Raw genomic sequence first — 27,034 nt, forward strand, 5'->3', positions numbered from 1 at the left:
ATATATATATATATATATATTTAGCTGAAGATCTCGATCACGATCCACGCGATCTCGAGTAACATCGATCTCGAGGTCAACGCGATTTCGAATTTCGAAAATTAACGCGTACCGTTTCTTTTCTCGTCACTTTTCATAATCGATCATATATATATTTATTCATCCAAAGATCTCGATCCACTCCTCGAGTAGCATCGATCTCGAGGGCAACGCGATTTCGAGATCGAAAACCGACCGCACCGCGCCGCACTGCGCTGTTTGAACCGAGCAAATATAAAGAGCAAACGATACCCCCTACCTCCCTCCCTCCCTCCTTCCCTCCCTCTCCCACCGATCGATCCATCTCCTTCGAATCCCCTTCGAGTTAAATAGGATAGGCCACGAAAAGATTTTGTCCCGTTCTCTCTTGTTTGCCCTTCCCTTATAATGCCGTGAAAAAATAAACATTGCCTCTTGCCTCCCCCCTCCCCCTTCTGCCAGAAGTTTCCGGTGAATTCGCGATTCGTCGTAATTTCGACGGATTGGTTGGGATTATAGGGGAGGAGGGGGAGGGTGGTTTTGGAAACTCGTGTCGTACGGATGTTTTTGTCCCAAATCGATACGAGAGAAACGAGACGAAAATTGGTATTCTATGGGTATTCAATTAGAAGGAGGAATTATGATCTTTGATCCATTTCTTTTCTTGTGCGGTGAAAAAAAATGAGCATTGAAAGTTTTCGATAAATTTCGAGGGTAATTTCGAGGGTATAGGAAAGGGATGGGAACTCGTGTGTCACGAACATGTTTCGCGAAAATTATGAACTGTTATATTGAAAAGGAGATGGAATCGTAGACGATTTCATTCGTTTCTTTTTCATCTCTTTTTCGTTATAAATGTACAAGAGATTCGTTGTATTCCGTTTATTCCGTTCGATGAAATTTCGAGTTCGATGAAACTCAAAAGTGTCAAATCGGAATTTTTGAAAGTATGGGGCGTAGATCTTGGAGAGTGGAATCTGCCACTGTTGTCTTCTCGATTTTTAGTGGTATTCATTAACCCTTTAACCTGCGGGTGCGGTTTATGAATCGTAATACTAAAATTACAGCCAGAGGTGGGTAAAAATAAAATAAATAGAAAAAATATTTTAAAATTGAATATTAGTTCAGTAATATAATTTAAATAATAGAATTTTATTTTTCTTATCGTTGATTGTAAAATGTATACTTTGTTTGCTTCTATTTTTTATCCTATTTTTGACTTCTATTTCGAGTCTCTTTCAAAAAGTATATTTTTCGTAATGTGATAAACCTTCTACTTGTTCCAGTTTCCTTAAGAAAAGAGCGCGTTGGACGAATATAGCGATCAAGTTTCATATATAAAATATATAAAATCATATATAAAGTATATAATATATAATATCATATATAATATCATATATAAAATTTTGGAATTTTAGATACTTTCTTATGATTTTGTAATTTACAAAATAATTAGAATTATATCGTCTAATAATGCTTCGATTTTAGTAAAATATTTTTTTTGCGATCGACTGTGCTAAAAGTAAAAATCCGCAGTTAAAGGGTTAAGTATTCGAAGGGCTCTCACTTTGATGCCCGAGAATCGCGAGATTTTGTTATATTCGAATTATCGATTCTTTAGTAGATCTTGGCCAAATTGTTGTACTGTGTCTTCTCGATTTCTAATAGAATTCATTACTTATAACCAAAAGCGGGTAAAAATAAAATGAATAAAAAAAATCTTTTAAAATGGAATATTAATTCAATAATATAATTTAAATAATACAAATGCATACTTTGTCGATCGGCATGCTTTTATCCTATTTTTGATTTCCATTTCGAGTCTCTTTCAATGTATATTTTTGTCAATTTTTCGTATATGATAAACCTTCTATTTCCAATTCCTTGAGAAAAAGGACGAATATAGCGATCAAGTATATAAAATTTTGAGATTTTACATACTTTCTTGTAACTTTGTAATTTATAATCTAATAACTATGCTTCGATTTTAGTAAAATATATTTTTTCTGTGCTAAAAGTACCCGTTAATTTAAAGGGTTAAATATTCGAAGGATTCTCACTTTGAGAATCGCGAAATTTTATTCATTATTCGAATTATTTATTCGAATTGTCGATTTTTTAGATTTTGATCTTTAGTTTTTTTTTCTTGGCCACATTGTTGTACTGTGTCTTGTCGATTTCTAATAGTATTCACTAATTGTAGCCAGAAGCGGGTAAAACATAAAATAATAATTATACTTATATATTTTAGTAAAATATATTTTTGCTGTGCTAAAAGTTAAGTTAAAGGGTTAAATATTCGAAGAGTTCTCACTTTGATACCCGAATATTCGAATTGTCGATCCACGATTTCGATACACCCTGTACGTACCAGCGAACATACACCAGGGGAGTACGATGCTTTTTCAATATCGATAATGCGTTTTCCCTGGACTATCCAATCCAAATGGAGAAGCGGCCACCCTGCACGGATGATAAAGTTACGCCGAATGGCGAGGGAGGGGGAGGGGGGGCTCCGGCTTAAATCTTGACAAACCTTCCCACGAGTTTCGAAACTATCCACGTTGTGTGTTTATATATATATACACGATATATAGATTCGTGTATTTTAAAAAAAAAGGAAAAATGAATCTGTTACTTTGAAACATTGAGTTTTGATGCGAGCGGGTAAATACGAAAGATAAAAATTGGAGTTGATAGATCGAGAAGAAATATAAATGAGCTTTCTGCTTTGGTTTCCCCTTCGTGGAAATCGGATGGATTTGTTCTGAAATTTTTGAGTATATATTTCTAAGAAGAAGAATATATATGATTTCTTTTTTTTTATAAGTTTGTTATTACTTTTTTTTTTTTTCTTTTTCGTTATAAATGTACAAGAGATTCGTTGTATCACGTTGTATTCCATTCGATGAAATTTCAAGTTCGATGAAATTTCAAGTTCGATGAAATTTCAAGTTCAAGTTCGATGAAATTTCAAGTTCGATGAAATTTCAAGTTCGATGAAATTTCAAGCTCGATGAAATTTCAAGTTCGATGAAATTTCAAGCTCGATGAAATTTCAAGCTCGATGAAATTTCAAGTTCGATGAAATTTCAAGTTCAAGTTCGATGAAATTTCAAGTTCGATGAAATTTCAAGTTCGATGAAATTTCAAATTCGATGAAACCGGTGTCAAATCGGAATTTTTGAAAGTATGAGGGGCGTATATGAGTAAAATTTAATATCTTGGGGCGTATATGAAGGGGCGTATATGTATATAATAAATCGTGGGGAAGATTTCTTTCTTCCACCCCCCTCCCATCTCCCTCTTGTCGTAGATAGATTTTGGTCACAGTTATCGATTAACAGGTTGAATGTATCGTGAAAAAAGATCCGCGTAATTCTCCTCGATTTATTTCATTGAAGATGATCGATTCGTTTCGAAGATAAATTTATCCTCCTCGAAACTGTTGCATATTCATGTATTCTTTAAATTTAACACAGCGAAGAAATATAAAGTCTCTTAAAAAAAAAGGAAAAGAAAACAAAGTTTATTATATAGAATGTTGTATCTATTATCACGAAGTTTGTTCAGGGAAAAAATAAACTTTGTTGGAATCGAATTTATTTATTTTTTTTTTTGTTCTTGTTTTTCAATCCTCCATGGACAAGTACAATTTTTCCCACCTTCCACGTGGATTGCTATTGTTGCAAAATTTCGAAACAAATTTTTTTGAGAGTTGAGAAATTATATTTTTGTATATTTTTCGCATCTTTGAGACAAGAAAATTTCGCGAAATAATAAAAAAACGGAATTCATCTGTGATTAATTAAGTAAAAAAAAAAAAAAAAACAAAAGTTGGACGATTTATTTGACGAAATGTAATAATATAGAAATAATTTTTATGCGAATAAAAAATATCGTATTGTATAAAATTCAGATAGATTGCGTATGTGTATATGAAACTGATTTACGTCGCAAAAACGTAGTGAATAAAATATCAATTTTATCAACCGAGGAAAAAGCACAGTTTTATTCAATTTTGAAAATTTTATTTCGCAAAACACGCGTAAAACAAATAATTAAAAAAAAAAAAAAAAAAAAAAAAAGAAAGAAAATTAATAAAATTTACATCGAACCCGTCGTTGCACAACTATCATTGTTTCATTTTTAATTTCTGAAAAATTTCGTCTAACGGAACAACTGTGAACTATATTACAAAAGCGAGTTTATTAAAATTTATATTGAAACTGCATTAAACGAAAGCTATTAAGCTTTGAATGTAAAAATAATTTCCAATAATACAAATATTGCTCAAAATTATATTTGATATATTTTTTAAATTTATCCTTTATTTGGAATTTAATCTTCTTCGTGATACATTCTATTACAATATTTTTACAATTATGTAATGTGTACGTTTTATTCGAAAAGATTTTTTTTTTTTTTATAAAATATCACCTCACTCGTATCGATTCGTATTAATTTTTTAATACGAATGAATGAAAATTCAAAAAGAGAAGAAGAAAATTTAAGAAATAATAGTGATAGAAGAAAAATCCTTTCTGTTTTTTTTTTTTTTTTTTTTTCGTTTGTCATCATTTCCCTCCCCCTTTCTCAATTCAAATATAAAGAATCACAGAGCGTGTCATCATCAATTCCACGCATTTTCCGCCGGCCACTTTTCCTTCACGAATCGTGCGGTTTTCCAACGAGCTTATTGAATCTTCCCCTCTTTTCCAGGTAAATATTTACGCCATTCTCCTGGCTGAAGTCGATAGACGTAAAAATAAAAGGGGATCGATACACGTGAAGGACCGGCAATCCACGGCACAGAAAGTATGTATACTGCTTATTCGAGCCGAACTTTAATGATTTTTCTGTATCTATGCTCGAACTTTGATACCCTTTTCAAGACGAATTGAATTCTTTTTTTTGGTGTGGAAATTTTGCAAATAATATAATTGAAAGGAATCTTTAAATTCGTTTACGAAGAATTATTCAGGAATTTTGGGTTTCTTCGTGGAAATGTTCGTTATACTTTAGGTAAATTTTATTTCGAGGTTTTATTTTTGAATAATAATGAAAAAAAAAAAAAGAAATTTTTTAGCACTTCTCGTGAGAAAGCGTCGTCGAAAAGTTTGAAAGGAATTAAATTTGTAATTTTCTTTTCTAGTTGAAAAAAAAAAAAAAAAGAAAAATGCAGTGTTTTGAAAGATAATGTTTACATAACGGTTATTAAAGATTTTATCCCGTGGCGAATAAAATATTCATTTACCAAACGAAAATGGAGATTCGAATACCGGAGAACAAATTTTCAAAGTTCAAATTCCAATGAAGCAGGTGTCCATCAATCTTTCTGACGCGCACCTTCTATTCTGCAAAATTAATTACTTATACAAAACCATTGTTCAATCATATTTCAATTTTATCCAGAAATAAATCTCCATCATGCAAAATATTAATTTTGTATTATAAATTTAAATATAGCGGCGAAAGAATAATAATTCTAAATTTAGGAATTTAAATATCGTTTTAATTTAATAAATTTGACACGTTCTCTCTTTATTTGATAACATTTATTAATATAATGGAAATAACGCTATAATTATGAGAAGAAATAATATGAAATTTTTTTTTTTTTTTTTTTTTTTTTTTTTGATAAAATGACACACTACGTAAAGAAATATTTAATTATTCCATTCTGATTTTCAGATAGCTTTGAAAAAAATAATTTTAAACTTTAAATTTAAGTTCCTCCTAATTTTTATTCTTTAACGCCATTGTACTCTCTTACAAGTAATCAAATTTACCAAAAGAAGAAAAAAATCTAATTGTTTCCTTATATGCAATTATAAAAATAGCGTTTCGTTATAAAATGAAACGAAAACGAAAGATTTTCGATCGGGAATAGTGGAAAAAAAAAATATTATCACAAATCAAAAGAAGAACATTTATTCGAACAAAGCAAATTTTTCTTTCAACCATTGACTTTATTACATTCGTACATAGTTTAATCTGATCTGAAAATTACGACACGCGATTTATTATATACAAAACGATCTCTTTCGACTTTTTTTTTTTTTTTCCTCTCCAATAGTAAATCGATCATTTTTGCGACACGTAACAACATTTTTTTCCTTTTTTTTTTTTTTATCCAAGCGTCTATATATATATATATATATCGTAATCGATATATCGCGAAAATATTTCCAATACGAAGCTTCAACAATCGTGGCGCGTTTCACGCGTTACTTGGAACTATTTTCAACAATTTTCAACTCGTTTGTCACCACTTCCATCCCCCCCAACGCGACGCTTGACGGACGTGTATCGATCATACGAAATGTAAACAACATATCAGAAACAGATAGATTTCTTGCAATCACAAAATGCGATATTATAAATTCTCAGAGATACACATAAAATTTATCCCCTAATTTCGTTTTATCGACGGTACAATCCAATTTATATATCTAATTTATTCGTATCCATCCCAAATTAATTCACTCATCATGGAAAATTTTCTCCTCGTTAATATTTTTACACGGGGACGATTACTTATTATCACGAGTGTGATCCTAACAACTACTCAACAAATATTCTATAATTAAAATCAACGAATTCAATCGTTCGTTCGAAAGATTCTCCTTTGATAACGCGTCTCAAAAAAAAAAAAGTAAAGAAAATCAAAATCGAAACCGATCAATTGTTCTCGATCGATTACGTTGGTGGTGAAAAGGAAATGGGAAAGAATTACAAGGAAGATCCGTGTCGTTTTTCAATCGAATCGGTACCACCATTACCATACGCTCCCCGATATCGTTTCCGTCCCCCCCTCTCCTCCGAATCTAACGGATGTATTACACGCGCGGAAAGGAGGAATCTTCTTCTCACCAGAGAGAACAAGCCCCACTCCCCCTTTCCCTGCCCGCGGTGGCTTCTCGCGCCAGCAGAATTTCATAGGTGGCGGCACGTGTCTTTATGCGTGTGGCCCCTGCAAAATCCCCCAGTCACTTCTGTTTTCAGTTATAATATATAATATATTATATTATTATATAATATATAATATATATATATATAATATATTTTATCCTTTCAATTTTATTTATTATTATATCCTAATTATATTTATCCTAGCCTGGCTATTTTTTTGTATTTCTTATTTTTATTTAAATGGATACACGTGGATGAACTCTTTTTCGCTCGGTTTTCAATCAATCGCTCGAACTTTCAACCAAATGAAATTTTTTAATATTTGAGATTTGTGGATGATTAAAAAATTCGCTTTTGCTTTTGTTATACATTAATCCAATTATATTTATCCTAGCTTGGCTATTCTTTTGTATCTTATTTTTATTCAAGATGGATACACGTGGACTTTTTGGATTGATCCTTTTTTTCGGTTTCCAATCAACCACTCAAGTTTTCAACCATTGAAATTTTTTAACAGATTTGAGGATGATTAAAACTCGCTTTTGCCGACTCGATTATGCTAAATTTCCAATTCCATGATCTCGAATTATTAAGAGCGCACGGGATTCCTTGGATTCCTTGGATCTTTGTTTCCTTTTTTTTTTTTTTTTTTTTAGGAAGCGTAAATGTTAAAACTGTAAATGTGCGCAAAATAAAGTCGAGTTGCTACTTGGTTCGATTGAAAAAGTCGATATTTCGTAAAGTGATAAATTCTTATTTCCATTCCAGAGAGCAGCGCTTTTCTACATCTTTCTCGCTTCATCAATCGCTGTCGCCAATTTCGTTTCATAGAGTAAAAGTAGTTTCGTCTTGATTTCAGATCAAGAATAATCTATTATTCTATACATTTTGTAAGGAATATTTCTCGTAGTCATCGTTCTAATGGTTGATAATGTATTGATAACACGTTGCATTATTAATAATCGAAGTATTTTTGTCAAAAACGAGATGGAATTGGATTAAAAAAAAAATTTTCTTTCTTATCTTGGCCACAAGACAGAAACTAGAATTCCCCTCTTCCCCTATGTCACTTTATTCCGACCACCTCGCTTTAAAGCATCCCTGATTTCTCGGGGATCAAGTATCGGGGACAGGGAAAATTTGATTTAAAATTGAAATAATAATAATAATAATAATAATAATAATACGTTGGTCGAGGCAGTTGTAAATTGGAATTTATCCCCGTTTTCGACCTATGAAAAGTTTCGTGTTCGTTGCGTGCAGGCATTGCCTTCGCGTTATCCATCGAGATCGATTTTCTATTATTTCTGATCTATTGGACCGTGAGAAGAAGAGTTTGTATCGAATCGAGCAGACTCTGTTTCTCCACGGGGAAATGAACGGTGATCGAGAAAATCGATAAGTAAATTGAAACAATTAGATTAGATTTTAACTGACCAACTCTTCTACGTTTTCTTTCATTCCTTTAACTTTTGAAAATTGATCAACAATGTTTCGTGTACATTTATATACAATTTTCTTTCAAGGGAATTAAATTGCAAGGGAGTTGTTTCTTAAAATCGTTGTAAAATATATTCGCAAATTATTTTTAAGAGCCATTCCATCAGTTTCCTTCTTGTATATAATTCTCTAAGTCAGAGGAATTTTTAATTCCTCTTTTTAAAATCGTTGTAAAAAATTGCCCAATCGATTAGATTTTATTAATTAAAATCACTCTTCGAACTTATCAACAACTTTTCTTCCTCAAGCAGAATTTGAATCGATTAGATTTTTTTAACTGATCTTCTTAATTCGAAAAGAATTCACAAATTATTTTTAAGAGCCACTCCATCCTCTTCGAATTCTAAAACTTTCCTTTCTATATATGTATATATAATTCTCTGTCAGGGGAATAAAATTGCAAGATTGTTATTTCTTAAAATCGTTGTAAAAAAATTGTACGAATTAGATTTTTTTTAACTATGATCCCTCTCCAAATTTGTCAACAACTTTTCTTCCTGTATATGTAATTTTCTATATATATATATTAGATGAAATATAAATTTGTTTCGTTTCACGAAACGAATGTCAGGGGAATTAAATTGCAAGAGTATCATTTCTTAAAAACCGATCGGTATATATATTTTGAAAGGGAGGGAGGGAAACTTATAAGATCCGAGATGAGCAGTTTTATATATACCAAACGATATCAACGACATCCTGAATGGCTGGTCCATTCCCTCCATTCGTTTTCACTTCATGATCCCGTTCCAGCTTGTATTGACATCGGTTTCTATAGAATCGGGGCGCTTAATGCGCTTTCGATACTTCCGCCATATACCTGGCGCATCGGCATTGAATCCTCTCTCTAGAAAACGTTCAAATATTGTAGAGATACGCACCGAGATACCGTGTTCCCAATTGTGTCACTACGTCAATTCATTTCCATCGGTAGAACCATTCCTTCCATTTTATTATTATTATTATTATTATTTTTATATCGCAATAATCTTTCTTATCTCGTAATTAAAACTTAAATCCTTCTATTCGAATCTTCTTCACGATATTCGCTCGTGCACATTCGATCAAAGATCCGAGAGAAAAGTAAATCGATCGATCAAATTAATTGCGTAACAATTCACGATCTATTAGCATCGCTCGATTGAACCTCGGAAATTGTCTCTTGAATCGAAGAGAAAAATTTTAAAATATCACTCTTCTATATGTAATATGATATATATATATATATATATATATATATAATTATATCAAAATTTAGCTGTCGCTGTGTTTTGTCACGGCGAATTTCGGCCGCGCGACGCATAGACGAGAAATTCCCAACGGCGCGATCGTAAATCAACGTATCTGGCAACGTATCAAGAGAGAGAGAGAGAGAGAGAGATGCCTCTTCTAGCAGCGCCACATTATTTTCCGCGGTCAACCGAGTGTATAACACGAGTGTATGAAAGAGAAGTTGTTGTCCGTTTCTCCTCTGTGTTCGATACGCTTCGACGTGCGTAGTAAGTAATGGCCGATAATCATATATATACATATGTCTCCGGACCAATAATCCGATGTAAGTTGGAAGCTAAGCCTTTGTTCGATTACTTATTACGCGACCGTTGAACAATATCCAGATATATCCATCGTGCGACTTCGATTTTAAGACGTGTTAATATTAGACATATTATATATATATATATACACACGTATATTAGAATCGAAGCTCGAAGCGTGTTCTACGTGCACTATATTATTCCTTGTATTCGTCTCGTCATTAATGTCGCTATTAAGGGCGACCATTTAAAAACGCTTCGAATAAACGCGACGAAGAAGGAGAATAAGAAAGGATGGCCAATGTTCGGCACAAAAAAAGTTGGCGCGCAGGATCTCTCGGTGTCGAAGCGTGTCGTTGGAGGATCGTTTACGAGTTATACGTCCGTACGCGTACACGTGCGTACGTGTAATGGGAACGATACGTTTCCCCGACACGTAACACGAGCCCCTTTGCCCCGTTACATTATTTATCGCTTCGCGGTCGTTTGTATCGACACCGAATATCCGTCCTTGTCTCCTTTCGCGCGAACACGCCTCGTCGCCTCGTCGATTCGAACGGATTTGAAGTTGCCGCGAATATCGTACATCGGATGAAACGAATGACGTTGAATCGTTATTTTTTATCACGTAATGTTTTATTTACCGTTTTCTCTTTCGATATCAATAACGAATCGGAAGAATTATAATAAATAAACGCCGTTATTATTATATATTTTTCAAGAAGAAACCATTCCGTTTTACCGTTCGCTCCCTTGGAATCTATCTATCTTTATCGATTCCATCCCGTATATACAAATTCACCTTCGGCCAACATTAGTCACCGACTCCCCCATCTCGACTAAAGGGTATCGCGAGAACAGGCAAGAAAGACCATAGCCTGAAAAGAAAAAGTCACCGAGAATGGTCCAAAGTTACCTATCCTCCTATTCCACATAAACACACACATACCCAAACTTCTTCTTTCAACGCGTTCTCTCCTCCCTCCCCTCTCTCGCATCCACAGCCGTCTCGGTGACAGTTACAAACGACGCGTTATCCGTCGTAAGGATTGCATTGCAGAGAGGGCGAGAATGGCACCTGCTCGCCACCCCTCACGTACACTCGCGCCGTATTTCCCTCTCCCCTCTCCCCCCTTCTTCCCGTGTCTTCTTCCCGGCCGCTCCATAAAACCCGTGTCAATGGGAGCGCAATCACCCCCAATCCTTTTTCGAAGCGGCCACCTTCGAGAGAGGGAGAGAGAGGCGTGAGATAGAAGGAGGAACGAGGCCTGTATACAAATGGGCGAGCGGGTGGGGGGGCGTCTCTGTGTCGAGATTAAGTCGAAACGTGGTGCTTGGCTTGGGTCGCGGCAGAGCAAATTTTCTCAGATTCCTCGCAAATCGTTTCTCCCCCGGGCGGATCCTCTGTTTGCACTCCTCCCCGGGGATGAAGGGGTGGGGGGAGGGATCTCTCCGATGGGATATACCGGCTTTTTCGTGTCGATTAATTCGCTACACCCCGATGTGGGGTGTAGCGCGAGGAGGCTTAGAGAATGGTCGATTGCTCTTTTGGGATGCTTGTGATTTTTTTTTTTTTTTTTTTTTTTCTTTTCTTTGAATGAAGCTTTTTTTCGACCGTTTACGGTGGATCGAGAGAAGAGTATTTGTTTTTTTTTTTTTTTTGTTTTTTTGTTGCAGTAGGTTTGGAAGGTTTGTAAGTGGGAAGATGTATTTAATTCTTAACGATATTCGAATTGATAAATATTAATTAGTGTGGAAAGGATTAATTTTCTTAATGGATTATATATATAAGTTTGCGATATTTTTCTTTTATATTATATGAAGGAAGGTGTATGATAAGGAAATTAATTTTTCTTGGATTCTATTTATTAAAGGGATGTAAAGGGAGTCTGTATTTTAAAATTTCGTTACCTTAATTGTTCCACGAAATTTAATAAAAGTGGAATATGTTTAATTATATCTTTTATCTAAAAAAAAAAAAAAAAAAAAAAAAAGAAAGGAAAAAATCCAGGGGAAATTTAAATGGTCGCTGAATAGACTGGATACGAAGATAATTATGCCAGAAGAGTTTCGTTATATTTTCACGAAAAATTTGTTCTTTCTTGTTCCAAGGAAATATTATCGCATATACGGTTGTATATTTTTAAAGGGGGAAAAATTTCTGAAAAGGTGGATGCATAAATTTCCACGCTTCTACCTTGATATATATATATATCTTTTCTGAGGCTGTTTAACTCTCTGGTCCCTATATAAATAAAATTTAATATTTTCAAACGCGTCGCTTTTTTATCAAAATTTTGCAAACCAAATTTTTTCTCGATCTGCAAATACAAAGAGAAGAATTGTAAATAAAATTTTCAATCCAATTATTAAAGCATTTCCGCGAAAGGGCATGGAATGCGAAATTACGTTTATTATTTTATATATATAATACACACGTATATACAAACACGCTCAAAGATTTATTAATCCATTACCATTTGAAATGGACAGTTGGATAATACTCATTTCACGTTAGATGAGAATCACGTTAGACCCCGCATTTTCAGTTAACGAATTTAATTCGCCACAAGGCGGATCTAATAACTTTCGTCGCTACAACTCGATTCATTTCCTCGTTATCGAGAAAACGATCAGCCTCTACTTATGTAAACATATTCCTTTTTCCCTTCGAATTAAATTTCCGGTTTAGTAGAAAAAATTAGCAAATAAACATATTTAATCTGCATCTCACTCTTTTGAAATATGAAAATCTATATAATATGTTAGGGACATTATATTTCTTGAAAACATGATTTTAATTAATTGTAAATAAAAATTTAATTAAATGAATATTATGTAATATTATCTGGCTATAATTTGACCCCAAATAATGTAAGATGTCGCCTATATGGCGACAGACGAGTGCAACGGTAAAATATATAATGTCGCCTATATGGCGACATACGAGTGCAAAGGGTTAAAAAAAAAAAAAAATGACCATAACGTTAAAAACCAAGAATCGTAAGGATATAAATTGAAATTCTGTTCGAGCGATCTTCTCCTCCCACGATTGTCCTCCTCCCAGACTAGAGAAGAAGAGGAAGGGAGGGGTGTTCAGAGTCAACAGTGGGATGATCGGGAGCAAACGATACGAAAAGTGTTCTCCTCTCCTAAAAGCGACAACAGCGAGGAGAAGTCGGCGTAGGCGTACTCGAGTAAATATAAGCGTGACGTGAATCTTGGCAACATCCTCCCTCCCACTCCCCACCACAGTTCATCCATTATCCGGTCGAAACAGGTGTGCGTATCCGAGCCAATTGTGTGCCTCCATCTCTCTATCTCTCTCTCTCTCTCTCTGCTCGCCAGTTACTCGACGATCAACCACAAAAAACGGGCAATGCTTGAAGCCGCGCTGTTCAACCTCTCTGCTTCTGCTTGCAGACTCACTTTAGACGAACGATGCTGCAAGTTTAGGTTTTGGGGCAAGGAATCGGTGTGTTATATGGATGAGTGAAATTCAGAAGAGAAAGTATAGAGAGCGAAAGTGTAATGTATAAGAAGAGAATTTCAAAGGCCAGTGAGAATCAGAGAGGCTAGGATGGATATATCAATATACTCCTCTCTCTCTCTCTCTCTCTCTCTCTCTTATTACTATTGCTTCTCCCTCTTCCTCTTCTTTCCCTTCGATTGAACCCGAGCCGCTTTAATTTGTCGACGTGTCTCTCCCCGCCTCGAAAGCGGGACGAGCCCAGTGTCCGGCCGCTTGACGAATATGAAATGGTGGAACTCCTGGGGGAAATCGGGCGAAACCGATGAGGCCGATATTTTTTTTTTTTTTTTTTTTTTTTGCCTTTGTTCTTCTTCGTTCTCGTTTTCTCTCTTTTTTCTTTTTTTTCTATCGAAGGAGAGAAGGGATGGAGGGGAAGAGGAATATAAATGGAGCGTGACACAAGCGTTACATTGATTTAAAATGATTTCAACGCGAATCATGCGAATCAACGTGATGAAAGTTTTGAATTCTATTATTTTTATGGATGTTTGTGCGTAAAGAGAGAAAATTTGTCGGAATATTAATTATATATAATACTCTATTGTTCTTACTTTTCATCTTCTTGCATCACATCGATTTCTAAATAAATAAATGTAATTTATTATTTTATTAGTATTAGTTATTCAGTAATAAAATGAAAACTCATCTTCTAAACTAACTAACTCGTCGAAGATGTAATTCCACTATAATTCGTCTATAATTTTATATGTGTTATTCCACTTTTTTTTGATAAGATTGTAAGCTCTGTCACCGTTCGAATTGGGGGTAGAGCGATTTATTAATTCGGATAAAAAAAAATTTCAAAGACAAATTCAGACAAGGGATTAAACTTGGCGTGTAATCCATTCTTATTTAAAGATTCATTCGTTCGTTTCGAGGAGGAGGAGGAGGAGGAGGATTCGTCGTCTAGCAGTTCCTCTCCCCTCTAACCAAGAAAGATAGCCTCTCGAACGAAACTTTCACTATTAAACACTAATTCGACTCGCAATCTCCTGGGTATTGACCCGTTACCGGTTCGAAAATTGTGGGGTGCCATCTCGTTCACGGTTCCTCTTTCACCCCCTCCCTTCTGTTCTCTTGGATATACGTGGATATAATTATATCGCGATTTGCCAGCAAGAGAGACATCTGAATAATTCAACTCCTTTGAAGAGAATTGGGGGAAAATTAAAATTAAAGTTTCAGAAGGGAAATAAAATTTGTTATTTATATATATGATAAGTTTTTCCTTTCTCCAAATTCGAAAGATTTTATTAACCCTTTGCCCTCCAACTTTCGCTCACCACTTTTGCAGATTTTTTCGACAAATCGACAATATTTATTTATGTTTGATCTTTTTAGAATATCGCTTCATAAGATCCCCAAGCTCTTTACATATAATCTTATGAATAATAATATTATGGAACCACGGATCTGAGTTTGGAGTTGCTGGTCAGAGAGAAATAGGAGGAAGGGTTAATACAAATCTGGTACAAGATTAGCCAATTGTTTCTCCTCTTCCAAATTAAAATTTCGAATCTTTCCTAACACTTTTTGCACGCTCTGAGACACACCGTTTCCTTCAAATGCAAATCAGCAGTTTCAGTAGCTTCGATCTCTTAAGCTTTGAAATCGTCGAAATTACCTTAAAAACGAAAGAACGGATGCCAGAAAAATTCGAATTCAATGAAAAGATCGTGGAAAAAAAAGGGGGAAGGAATTTATTACAGATTGATACGTATCCCACGATATGAATTATTCTCGTGTCTTTAAAAATGGCCGTCGAGATCGAGTGTTCGACATGCTTGAACAAATGTAAGGAGATCCAACCTCGAGATCGATACAGAATGTTCCTCGATTCGAGAGAAAAAAGAAGGGGGTGGGACAAGGAGAGGGCTGTGAGTAACGAGCACTCCCCAAAAATTCGAATAGAACGCACGCCTCTGTGATTTACCTCTTCCATTCCCCAAACAGAGATCTAATTTACATTATCCTCCACGATCTGCAAATCTGCCTTCGAAACACTTTTCCCAAATTCCAATCCAATCCTCGACAATACAACACTCTCCCCTCTCGAAAATAACCCTTCCTTAGTATCAGAGAGCTTTCCTTCCAACCCACTCGTCACGAAAAAGTAAACGGTAAACTCGAAAAAGTAAACAGCCAGAAGAACACCCCCCTCCCTTTTCAAATCGTTTCAATAATAAGAAGAATGAAAAAACCATTGCCCTTCCAAAGATTTTCCTCCCCCCTCCCCTTTTCACGGGTAATTAAACAACGTGATTCTCAAATGTCGAAATGTGATCAGGGAAGATGAGAATAGAGAGCGAGGTGTATATTATAGGCGGGGTAGGTTTTCCATCAAAGCGTCGTTGCACGCAAAATGAGACTTGAGAGAGAGAGAGAGAGAGAGAGAGTTTCGTACAACACGGCGATAAATATCGATCCCTCGGTTGTTCCACGTGCCGTGTAGAGGGATTATTTGGCCGGGAAAAAGGGGTGGGATTGGGAGAACGCTAGAAAGGGGTTATTTGGGGAAATGCGAGAGTCGCGCCGCGCAGCCCTTTCACTAGGGACCACTAGGCGACTCGCGACCAGAATCGGTACATTGGATCGATATTTCGATAAAAATTAGAGATCGGCGAGTGTATTGGCTGAATGCTGGAAAATTTAAGATTTCGCTTAGCTTCTTTCTTTCTTTCTTTCGATGGAGGGAATATTTGATTGGGTTAAGAATTTCACGAAATTTTTCGTCGATTTTGTTCGTCGAAATTGTTAATAGATAATTCTTTTTACATTATCCTCCACGATCTGCAAATCTGCCTTCGAAACACTTTTCACTTCCCAAATTCCAATCCTCGACAATACAACACTCTCCCCTCTCGAAAATAACCCTCTAATTGTTAATAATGGAATTCTTTTAATCGATGATGGTATTAGGGAAAAATCTTTGATCCATCCGCGATTTTTGTTTACCGTGTGCTGGGGAAAATTATAATATGGAAAACATAGTATTGAATTTATCGTTTCGAAAATTTCTTTGAACGCGGTGTCGCGTCGAGAGAAAAAGAAAAAGAAAAAAGCGCGATATCGGACAGTGTTATAAACTGACACAATTTCTCCTTCTCGCGTTACCATTCTCCATAACCGTGTGTCAAAAGACAAAAATTCGAAATGTTCGTCTCGTTCGGTATTCCCTGAAAAAGAATCAATCAACAACAATCAACCAGCCAACCTTTCCGTCATCGTCGAGGGGAAGATCCAAAAGAAAGAAAAAAGAGAGAAAAAAAAAAAAGAAAGAAAGGAATCATCGAAGAAGGAGAGGAAAAATTGTTTCTCTCGAGTGGAGAAACGAGCCGGAGTTATTTGCAGTGAAGCGTTTCGAAGAGAAAGACGGCGCTGTTTTCGCGGCCGAGGGAGGGGAAATCTGCCGTATCGGCGGGGAATAATGCAACGCGATCGGGGGTGGCATCGGAAGAGAGATGAGAAATTAAGCGAACCGTGGAGGATCGGCATCGTCGAGGACGCGACAGCAATCGTCCCTGTGCATCCACTCGATGGAAAATAATATTTGCCCGTTGGGATGCTTTATCTGCTTGCCCAGAATGCGATCCCAACGATTGCCCCTCTCTCGTTCGTTCGTCTCCCGTCGAATCATCCGACGCGTCGAAACGTCTCTCCTTCTCTCCTTTTGTTCTCCTTCTTCTAGGAAAGAAAAATCATCGTTCTTCGCGCGATCGAGGGACAAATTCGTCCCTAAAACTATTAATTTATCTTTAAAGAGTCGGTAGATTTCTCCTCTCGGTGATAGAATATTAAGAGAGAAAGCGTTTTCTAAGAAAAATTTGGCGGTTGGAAAATTATTATCAAAATTATGATTAATAATTAGAAATGTGAGATTAGTCCAATTATTATTCTTAAAGAGTCGATATTTTCTCCTCTTGAGGAGATGAAGAAAATTGTAAATTAATAGAATATTAAAGAAAAGAAGAAAGAAGGATTATTGAATTCCTCGAAAAACGTTTTCCAAGAAAAATTTGGAAAATTATTATCAAAATTATAATTAATAATTAGAAATGTGAGATTAGTCCAACTATTATCCTTGAAGAGTCTATATCCTTGAGATATTTTCTCCTTTCGATGATAGAATATTAAGAAAGAAAGAAGGATCATTGAATTCCTTAAAAAACGCATTTTCCAAGAAAAATTTGGAAAATTATTATCAAAATTATGATTAATAATTAGAAATGTGAGATTAGTTCGTGCAACTATTATCCTTCAAGAGTTGATATTTTCTCCTCTCGATAATAGAATATTAAGAAAAAAAAAAAAGGATTGTTGAATTCCTCGAAAAACGTATTTTCCAAGAAAAATTTGGAAAATTATTATCAAAATTATGATTAATAATGGTTAGAAATGTGAGACTAGTTCGTCCAACTATTATCCTTAAAAAATTGATAGATTTCTCCTCTCGATGATAGAATATTAAGAAAGAAAGAAGGATCGTTGAATTCCGCGTTTTCCAGGAAAAATTTGGAAAATTATTATCAAAATTATGATATTTAATAATGATTAAAAATGTAAGATTAGTTCGTCCAACTATTATCCTTGAAGAATCAATATTTTCTCCTCTTGAGGAAATAAAGAATGTAAATTAATAGAATATTAAAGAAAAAAAGAAAAAAAGATTATTGAATTCCTCGAAAAACGCATTTTCTAAGAAAAATTTGGCGATTGGAAAATTATTATCAGAATTATGATTAATAATTAGAAATATGAGATTAGTCCAATTATTATCCTTGAAGAGTCGATATTTTCTCCTCTCGATGATAGAATATTAAAAAAGAATATTAAAATAGAATATTAAAAAAGAAAAATGATCGTCGAAACGCGTTTTCCAAGAAAAATTTGGCGATTGGAAAATTATTATCAAAATTATGATTAATAATTAGAAATGTGAGATTAGTCCAACTATTATCCTTGAAGAGTCGATATTTACTCCTCTCGATGATAGAATATTAAGAAAGAAAGAAGGATCGTCGAAACGCGTTTTCCAGGGAAAATGTGGCGAAACAAAATGGCGGTTGGAAAATTTGATGGTCGAAACGCGTAAACGCCAATATTTCTTCCCTTCGGAAAATGTGTCAGCCGTGAAAACGGCCGGGAGCTTTCGAGCGTTTTCGATTTTTCCCGCGGCGAAAACTTGGTGGCCGAGTTTTCCATCGAAAAGAAAAAAAAAAAAAAAAAAAAGAAAAAAGAAGGATTGGTTTGTTGGTTCGTTCGTTCGAAAGCTTGAAAGCTGAGGAGAGATACACAGAAAGGGAGGAAGAGTTGAAAGAGCATGGTAAGAGAGAGAGAGAGAAAGAGAAATTATCTCCCTTTTCTCATCACTTTCTCTCCCTTCCCCTCTCCATTGCTACCTCCTCTTGCCTCTCCTTTCCTTTGAATAACTTTGTATTTTCTTTCTTCCACTCTTCCTTCTTCTCCCTCTTCCTCCATTCGATTCCTCGAAACCACGACCGTCCTTCTCCATCCTTCTTAACCCTTTAACCATACCTTCCGCGAACCTTTTCCAAGTGTGGAGGAAAAAGAAAAAGAAAAAAAGGTTATTAAAATGTGTTTAGAGCCGCTTCGAGAGGAGGGGCAGACGTTATGAATATTAAGCGACCAAGTACACTCGTAGACATAGTGTAGGATGGATGCGTGTGTATGTACAACATATATATATATATGTGCAACATATATATTGGAGGGAAAGAGGGAAATTTGCCTCTTTGTTATAATTTTCGAGAATATTGCGCGAGGGGGTTGCTTCTTTATACGTTCGATAGTAATTATGGAATATATATTATCACGCGATGAGATATTAAATTTTTCTCTTTCCTTTTTTCCCACGAACTGGGAGCAGAATAAAATGGTACAAAATGACGAAAGTTTTTATTAAATTAATAAGAGAACGAGAAGGAAATTGATGAAAAGTTCATAAGCGTGTTTAAATAATGCGTAACGTTCGTTGAATGAATTTCTTCCAAGAGTTCTTTTTAACGTTTTCGCCCAACACTTTCCACCGGTATATGATATAATGATTTTCGCTTTACGCACTTTTTATAAGCGATAATACGATAATACTACCACGGTCACAAAAGAGGGAATCGATAATTCAACCATTATCCCCAATGAAGCGTTGCACAAGTCCATTTTCAACCCTTTGTAAAAGTTCAATTATCGAAATCAAAGCTGTGAGGCCGAGTTACATTCCGTTGGATTGAAAATTTTTCGTTCGTTTCGGGGCGAGGGGGGAAGAAAAAAATCGAACTTGGTTAACCTCGTCACTTTTCGCTCTAATCGTTCAAAAAGTAGATATTTCTTAAAAAAAAAAAAAAAAAAAAATCTTAATATACAGTGTTTCCAAAAAAAAAAAAAAAAAAAAATGTTTGTCTCTCGTTCCAAAAATAAAAAAAAAAGTTCTCGAAATATCTTCGAGTGAGGAGTTGTCCCAGGTGCGAGAACGAAAACCAGAATAAACCGAAGCTCCGTGTCTGTGACGGCGCAGAGACGGAAAAGGAAGCCTTTTGTTCCTTTCGCGAGAGTGTTAATTAATGTCAGGGAATTGGAACTTTGAACTTTGCTCCTTTCGATTGAAGTTTACGCAAGATCGAGATCAGTCAAATTTAAGAACAAATTTCAATTGACGAAGGATAAAAATTTAGAAAAAGAAACTGCATGCTGACTGTAAAATATGTATGTATGTATGTTGTATGCATGTATAATATTATAAAAAATTTTATACTGTATGTATTATTACTTATTCAGGATGGATTATTAAAATGGAAATATTAAGTCTCTTATTTTTAACAATTTATAGAAACAAATATTGTAACAAATATTTCTCTGAAGATTGTTTGATACATAATTAGTGCTATCCTTCTTCAAATATATATATGTCAATCTCTACTTTATCCTCCTTTTATCAAACATACAAAACTATCTCAACAACAGAGAACAATTTTTATCTCTACACTTTTATCTTTCTAAACAAATACAAATAGAAGAATGCCAAGTACGTAATGAGAAAAAATTCAAAAAATTGGATTAATCAGAAACCATTCCCCCCTTCCTCTCCCCGAAAAGAATATGATAACAACGAATGACAATTTTCTTCAATTTTTTTCTTCTCCTTCTTCTTTAAGCAAAGTTGCGTTCTTTCGAAAAAGGAAAGAAAAGAAAGAGAGAAAATTATAAAGCATGCTGTCTCTCTAATCTGAAAATGCTGTAAAAGAGGATCCACTTCAATTTTAAACGCAATCACGGTCGAAAAGGTGCGCAAAGTCGAACCACGGCTCCTAATGCGCCCGCCGAGCACCCTTCATCCCGCAATCTCGAGCGCCATTGGATTATTTATTTAACACGTTTCATTTATTCGTATAAATTTTATTGCAGCTCTTTGAGCCGGATTCGCCATTTTCTTCAAAAGTAAATCCAACTTCGAATATTTCCGCGAGTTTTCAACTGGATAAACGTATCATTTGTCGAGGGAGATTACACAAACTTTACCAAAAAAATTAAACAATTACCAAAAAATTATTTACCAAAAAAAAAAAAAAAAAAACAATAAAATTGGATATAGAACAAGATATCATCGAAGAGATTGTATACGAAATATGCTCGAATCGATGTACACGATTATATAGATAATTTTTCTAGAAGCGAATATTTTTCACAATTTTTTACAACGCTTAAAGACGCTCGATGACACAACGCGAATGGATAATAAATTCGTAAGCGGGGAAATTCAATTAGAACACGCATCGAACAGCTACAGGCTGTTCTACAACTTCTGGTAGACGTCATAACCAGCCAGAGGAGGAGTGTATGTATGTACACGGCAATGCAATTAAAGGTTAATACTTCTGGCTTGCACGCCTATTGTACGGGTGTCGGGACCAGTTGCTCGATAAAAGGTGTTCTTTTTCTTTTTACAAATTGTTGCAGCAGCAGGTGATCGTTCGGTGCAAAACGAGGAGCTGGCCTAACCATCGTAATTCGCGTTTTAATTTTTAATCGCGAAATTTTATTTTTTGATTAATCCAATTTTTTGAATTCTCATCACTTGACATTTTCCATTTGTATTTTTTTGTAGAAAGGTAAAAGTGTAGAGATAAAAATTGTTTGGATTGTTTCCTGTTGTTGAGGTTGTTTTGTATGTTTGACAAAAGGAGGATAAGAGAATTTTTATTTTCCTGTGTATTATCCGTGACTTTTCGTGAATATTTTTCAAAATCGAGGAATAGAGTAATTTTCATTTTTGTCTCTTTTTTATTTTTGAAATATTTCTATTGTCAGAATTCTTTTTTACATCTATAAAAATAAAATAAAATAAAAAAAAAAAAATTGTATCGCTCGTATTGTATTTTTATCACCGTGACTTTTGGGGGGCTGTTTTTATATTCATATATAAAAATAGAGAAACGGAGAAATAGAAACTGGAAGGGAAAAAAAAAAAAAAGAAAATAGAAAAATGAATAAAAGAATACATATATATATATATATTCCGTTCGTAATGAAAATNAAAAAAAAAAAAAAAAAAAAAAAAGAAATTCGATTTCCGATGGAATTGCTCCCTGCTTCAAATTTTCATGCATCATATTCCTAATGGAATAATGCTTAAGCGGTGTAACGCGGTAAAGGTTTTCCCCGATACGTGGTACGTGCTTTCCCCACTGTTTTGAAAAGGAATTAGCGTGGCGCTAGAATTAATAGAAAATGGCTTGTGTCTATAAAGCACGCCTATAAAGTATCAAGGACTGTATGAAACTGCGTAAGATCGTGTAAGTCTTTGCAAGATTATACAAAGCTTTGCAAGACTATTATAAGGCTGTGTAAGACTATGGCAAGATTAAACGAGATCATGTGTTGGAAACGAGACTGATGCAAGTTTAAATGGGATTACACTGGATTAAATGAGGCTGTATGCAAGGCTAAACAAGGTTATGTCTAAACTCGCATAAGCTTCGCCTACTTTGTACGCACGCGCATAATCGTAGTAGAAAGTAGCGTAGGCTTCGAGATTAATAATTGACGAAATTAATCGTTGTTAACCTGTATGTTAAAACCTAAATACATTTGCTCTAATTCATCAATCGCAACAGAAAATTTTTCTTTCAATCCCTCCCTGATTCCTTACCTTAAAAATTAACAAATTTTTAATGGCTCAATCTTGATCTAATCTCTCTTAATCTTTTAGTAAATTTATCTTAAAAATAATTTTCGTTCTTTCTCGATAATTAATTATTTTTAATTTATTAACAGATGTAAAGAGAGAAAATGACAACAAGCTTGCTCCTCGATCTAAACCCATTCGATCAAAATTGAAAAATCGATCGATGTAAAAATATGAGACTGCTATGATGCCGTATTGGACGAAGAGTACACACACACACACGTGTATATATATACATATACTCGATCGATTTTTCAACGGTTAGACGTTTCTGAATTCTACTCATTGTAGAGCGGAAACTCTAATTCCCCAGGGCTAATCTCCGCGCCGCTCCCCCGGGCGAACTTCTAAAAAGTTCCCACTCGAAGCGGTAACTTTCCCGTCAGCGGCACGCTCCTGGGGGTTAAAAAGACTCGTGCGAGGGATGACGTGCGATCGACAGAATTCCAGTGGAAACTTGTACCTACCCGCGGTCGTAGAATCGATACTTGGAAAAATATTACTGCACCCTCCCTCCCTCCCTTGCTTCCCAACTTTCCACTTCTATTTTTCCTTACTCCCCTCCTCCCCTCGCCATCCATCTTTATCTCTCTCTCTCTCTCTCTTTATCAATTGATTTTGATTTAAATTTTTCTTCCATAGATTATTTTAGAATATTCTCTGCAATTCTTTTTTTCTTTCTTATTAAAAACGAGATCATGTGTATTATCCGTGACTTTTCGTGAATATTTTTTAAAATCGAGGAATAGAGTAATTTTCATTTTTGTCTCTTTTTTATTTTTGAAATATTTCTATTGTCAGAATTCTTTTTTACATCTATAAAAATAAAATAAAATAAATAAAATAAAATAAAATAATTAAAATAGTGTTTTTTCTAAATTTTTTAAACAGATCTTGAAGCAACGTTGACGAAGAGGTCTCTCGTAATTATTGTTATTAGAGATATTTTGAAATAATTGGAAATGTGGAAATGTGAATCGATTGATCGTAGAGGAGGAAAAAGAAAGATTATAAAAGTAATATTAAGTAAGGAGAGAATGTCATTCGAATACATGTTGTAAAACTTTTGTTAACTGGACGCTTTCTATTTTTTCCCTGGAACTATAAAAGTAAAAATAAAAAAAGAGAGAGAGAGAGGGGAGGGGGGAAAAAAATAATATAAAATATGGTTCAAATTCTTGTTGTTGGGAAAAATATTCCGTTCCATGTGAAACACGGTATGATTTTTATAATATCGCGTTTATATTTCGTTCTGTTATTTTTATTTTTATTTTTTTTTTTTTTCTCTACAGATGACGCACCAATCATTTTGAAAACCTATCTCTTACAATATTAATCTAGAAATACTCGTAGAAAAAATAAAAACAGTATATTTTTCGGGGAAAATCTGCTGAATTGAATTCTGGTCACGCGCGAGCCTGTATCAAGCCAATAGAAACTCTGCAAAACAAAATTTTCGCTCGCATGCCTTCGATTTAACGTTGGGATGAAAAATCAATCCCACTCTGAAAAATTATAACGCAACCAAATTTTATTCGCCTGTGGATGGATTAGAGAACAGCGGCAAAAAATTGATGATAAAATTATTTTAAATTATATTCCAATGTGTAATCTTTGTTGTTGGGGAGAATTTTTATTCGTCGAAAGATATATCTTCTTCCTCTTCTTCTAATGGAATGCCGAGTGCTTTCTCTCTTTTGAAACTGTAAAAAAAAAAAAAAAAAATAAAAAAAGAAAAAGAAAAATGCAAAGCTCACTTAAAAATTCAATTCAAAAATTCCTCGCCCCATACATCTCCCTTCCAAATTTTAAACGTGAAAAAAATTCCCCCAAATAACACCATGAAAACGCGCGTTAAAAGACTTTGTCACCAACTTTCTAAACGCAACGATAACGTTAAAGAAAAACTTGAAAATAGTTTCCACTCACCCTTTCCACACCCTTGTTGCACACCCTTATTACACAACTTGGAAAAACTTCCATCCATCCAAATGCCAAATTTCCAAATTCCAAGCGAATTAAAGAAATTAAAAGTAAAAGTGGTCGCAATTTTAAACGAGAATCCGTCGAATCACGATTTTTCAAAGGATCACAGACGTGCCTGATTTACATCCCTTCGTCGTCGTCGTTGAGGTTTAGGGGGATCCGTCCATTCACTTTGCTAATCATTTTGGCAAGGTTTAATAATTCGACGTGGTTGTACGAAAGAGAAGCAAGAACAACACGTGACGAGGAGGTGGCTCGTGTATCAATTCAGCGATGAAATAATTTCGAGACGGCTGCGGAACGTGTTCCGCATTTCCTTCCTGCTTGGAGATCCATCAACTTGTGTATGGAAAATTTGCACGATGTGTTTCGGGCAGTTGGTATTGGATAGTAGGTTTTAAGAAGGTGGAATTCGGAGGAAACGATAAATTTGAATGAAGTCATCTTTGACTGGTGGTATTTTTGAATTTTTGACGAAAGAAAATTGTGGTGCAAATGGGTAAAATGGAATTTCTGGAATGCTTAATCTTTTATTTTCTGTAAGAATATTTAAAAGATGAAAGTGAGGGAATGGAAAGAAAAAATGAAAGTATTTTTAATTCAATTATAGTGCAAATGGATAAAATGGGTAAAATGGAATGCTTAATCTTGGGAAGATTGTTCTTTTATTTTCTGTAAGATTATTTAAGAGATGAAGATATGGAAATGGAAAGAAAAGAGAAAAGTGGTAGAAAGTATTTTCCTTGCCACTTTGAACTAATCAATTATAGTGCAAAGTACAGAATTTGGAGAACCTTTATATTGTTTATTTTTATATTGTTCTCTTATTTTCTGAGAATATTTAAAAGATGAAACAAAGTGAGGGAATGGAAAGAAAAAATGGTAGAAAGTATTTTTAATCAATTATAATAATCAATTAATCAATTATAGTGCAAATGGATAAAATGGGTAAAATGGAATGCTTAATCTTGGGAAGATTATTCTTTTATTTTCTGTGAGATTATTTAAGAGATGAAGCAAGAAGATATGGAAATGGAAAGAAAAGGGAAAAGTGGTAGAAAGTATTTTCCTTGCCACTTTGAACTAATCAATTATAGTGCAAAGTAGAGAATGGTCAATTTGGAGGATCTTCATTTTTTGCATTGTTCTTTTATTTTCTGTAAGAATATTTAAAAGATGAAACAAAGTGAGGGAATGGAAAGAAAAAATGGTAGAAAGTATTTTTAATTCAATTATAGTGCAAATGGATAAAATGGGTAAAATGGAATGCTTAATCTTGGGAAGATTGTTCTTTTATTTTCTGTAAGATTATTTAAGAGATGAAGCAAGAAGATATGGGAATGGAAAGAAAAGAGAAAAGTGGTAGAAAGTATTTTCCTTGCCTCTTTGAACTAATCAATTATAGTGCAAAGTAGAGAATTTGGAGGACCTTTATATTGTTTTTTTTTATATTGTTCTCTTATTTTCTGAGAATATTTAAAAGATGAAACAAAAAAGTGAAGGAATGGAAAGTGGTAGAAAATATTTTTAATCAATTATAGTGCAAATGATTTCTAGAATGCTTAATCTGGGAAAGATCCTTCTTTTATTTTCTATAAGAATATTTAAAAGATGAAGCAAGAAGCTGAGAGAATGGAAAGAAAAAGGAAAAGTGATAGAAAATATTTTTAATCAATTATAGTGCAAATGGATAAAATGGGTAAAATGGAATGCTTAATCTTGGGAAGATTGTTCTTTTATTTTCTGTAAGATTATTTAAGAGATGAAGCAAGAAGATATGGGAATGGAAAGAAAAGAGGAAAGTGGTAGAAAGTATTTTTAATCAATTATAGTGCAAATGATTTCTAGAATGCTTAATCTGGGAAAGATCCTTCTTTTATTTTCTATAAGAATATTTAAAAAATGAAACAAGAAGGTGAGAGAATGGAAAGAAAAAGGAAAAGTGGTAGAAAGTATTTTTAATCAATTATAGTGCAAAAGATAAAATATAATAAGTTTCTGGAATGCTTGAATCTGAAAGATCTTTATTTTTTGGATCTCTCTCTTATTTTCTATAACAATATTTAAAAGATGAAACAAGAAGATGAGAGAATGGAAAGAAAAGGACAGAGTGTTAGAAATTAATATTTTTATATTTTCCTTGCCTTTTCCTATCCCTTTGAACTAATCAACTATACAACAAGTATCCAAAAACAAAAGAGTGCTTCGATTAATATATAAAAAAAATTATATAATTTAATTTAATTAATTTTAAATTATTATATATTTTTTAAATTATTATATAATTTAATTAATAAAAGAAAACGAAAGTTTCGTATTTAATATCGTCCCGAATAATAAAAATTTTTC

General features: G+C 34.2%; 1 protein-coding gene across 1 annotated transcript in view; it reads left to right on the forward strand.

The window, feature by feature from the left end:
• LOC122714451 (CUGBP Elav-like family member 2) overlaps positions 1-27,034 on the forward strand; it is a 506,303-nt gene that overhangs the window by 14,575 nt on the left and 464,694 nt on the right. The window lies entirely within an intron of this gene.

Source organism: Apis laboriosa, unplaced genomic scaffold (genome assembly GCF_014066325.1).
Source record: "Apis laboriosa isolate Shangri-la unplaced genomic scaffold, ASM1406632v1 scaffold112_cov148, whole genome shotgun sequence".
NCBI classification, from domain to species: domain Eukaryota; kingdom Metazoa; phylum Arthropoda; class Insecta; order Hymenoptera; family Apidae; genus Apis; species Apis laboriosa.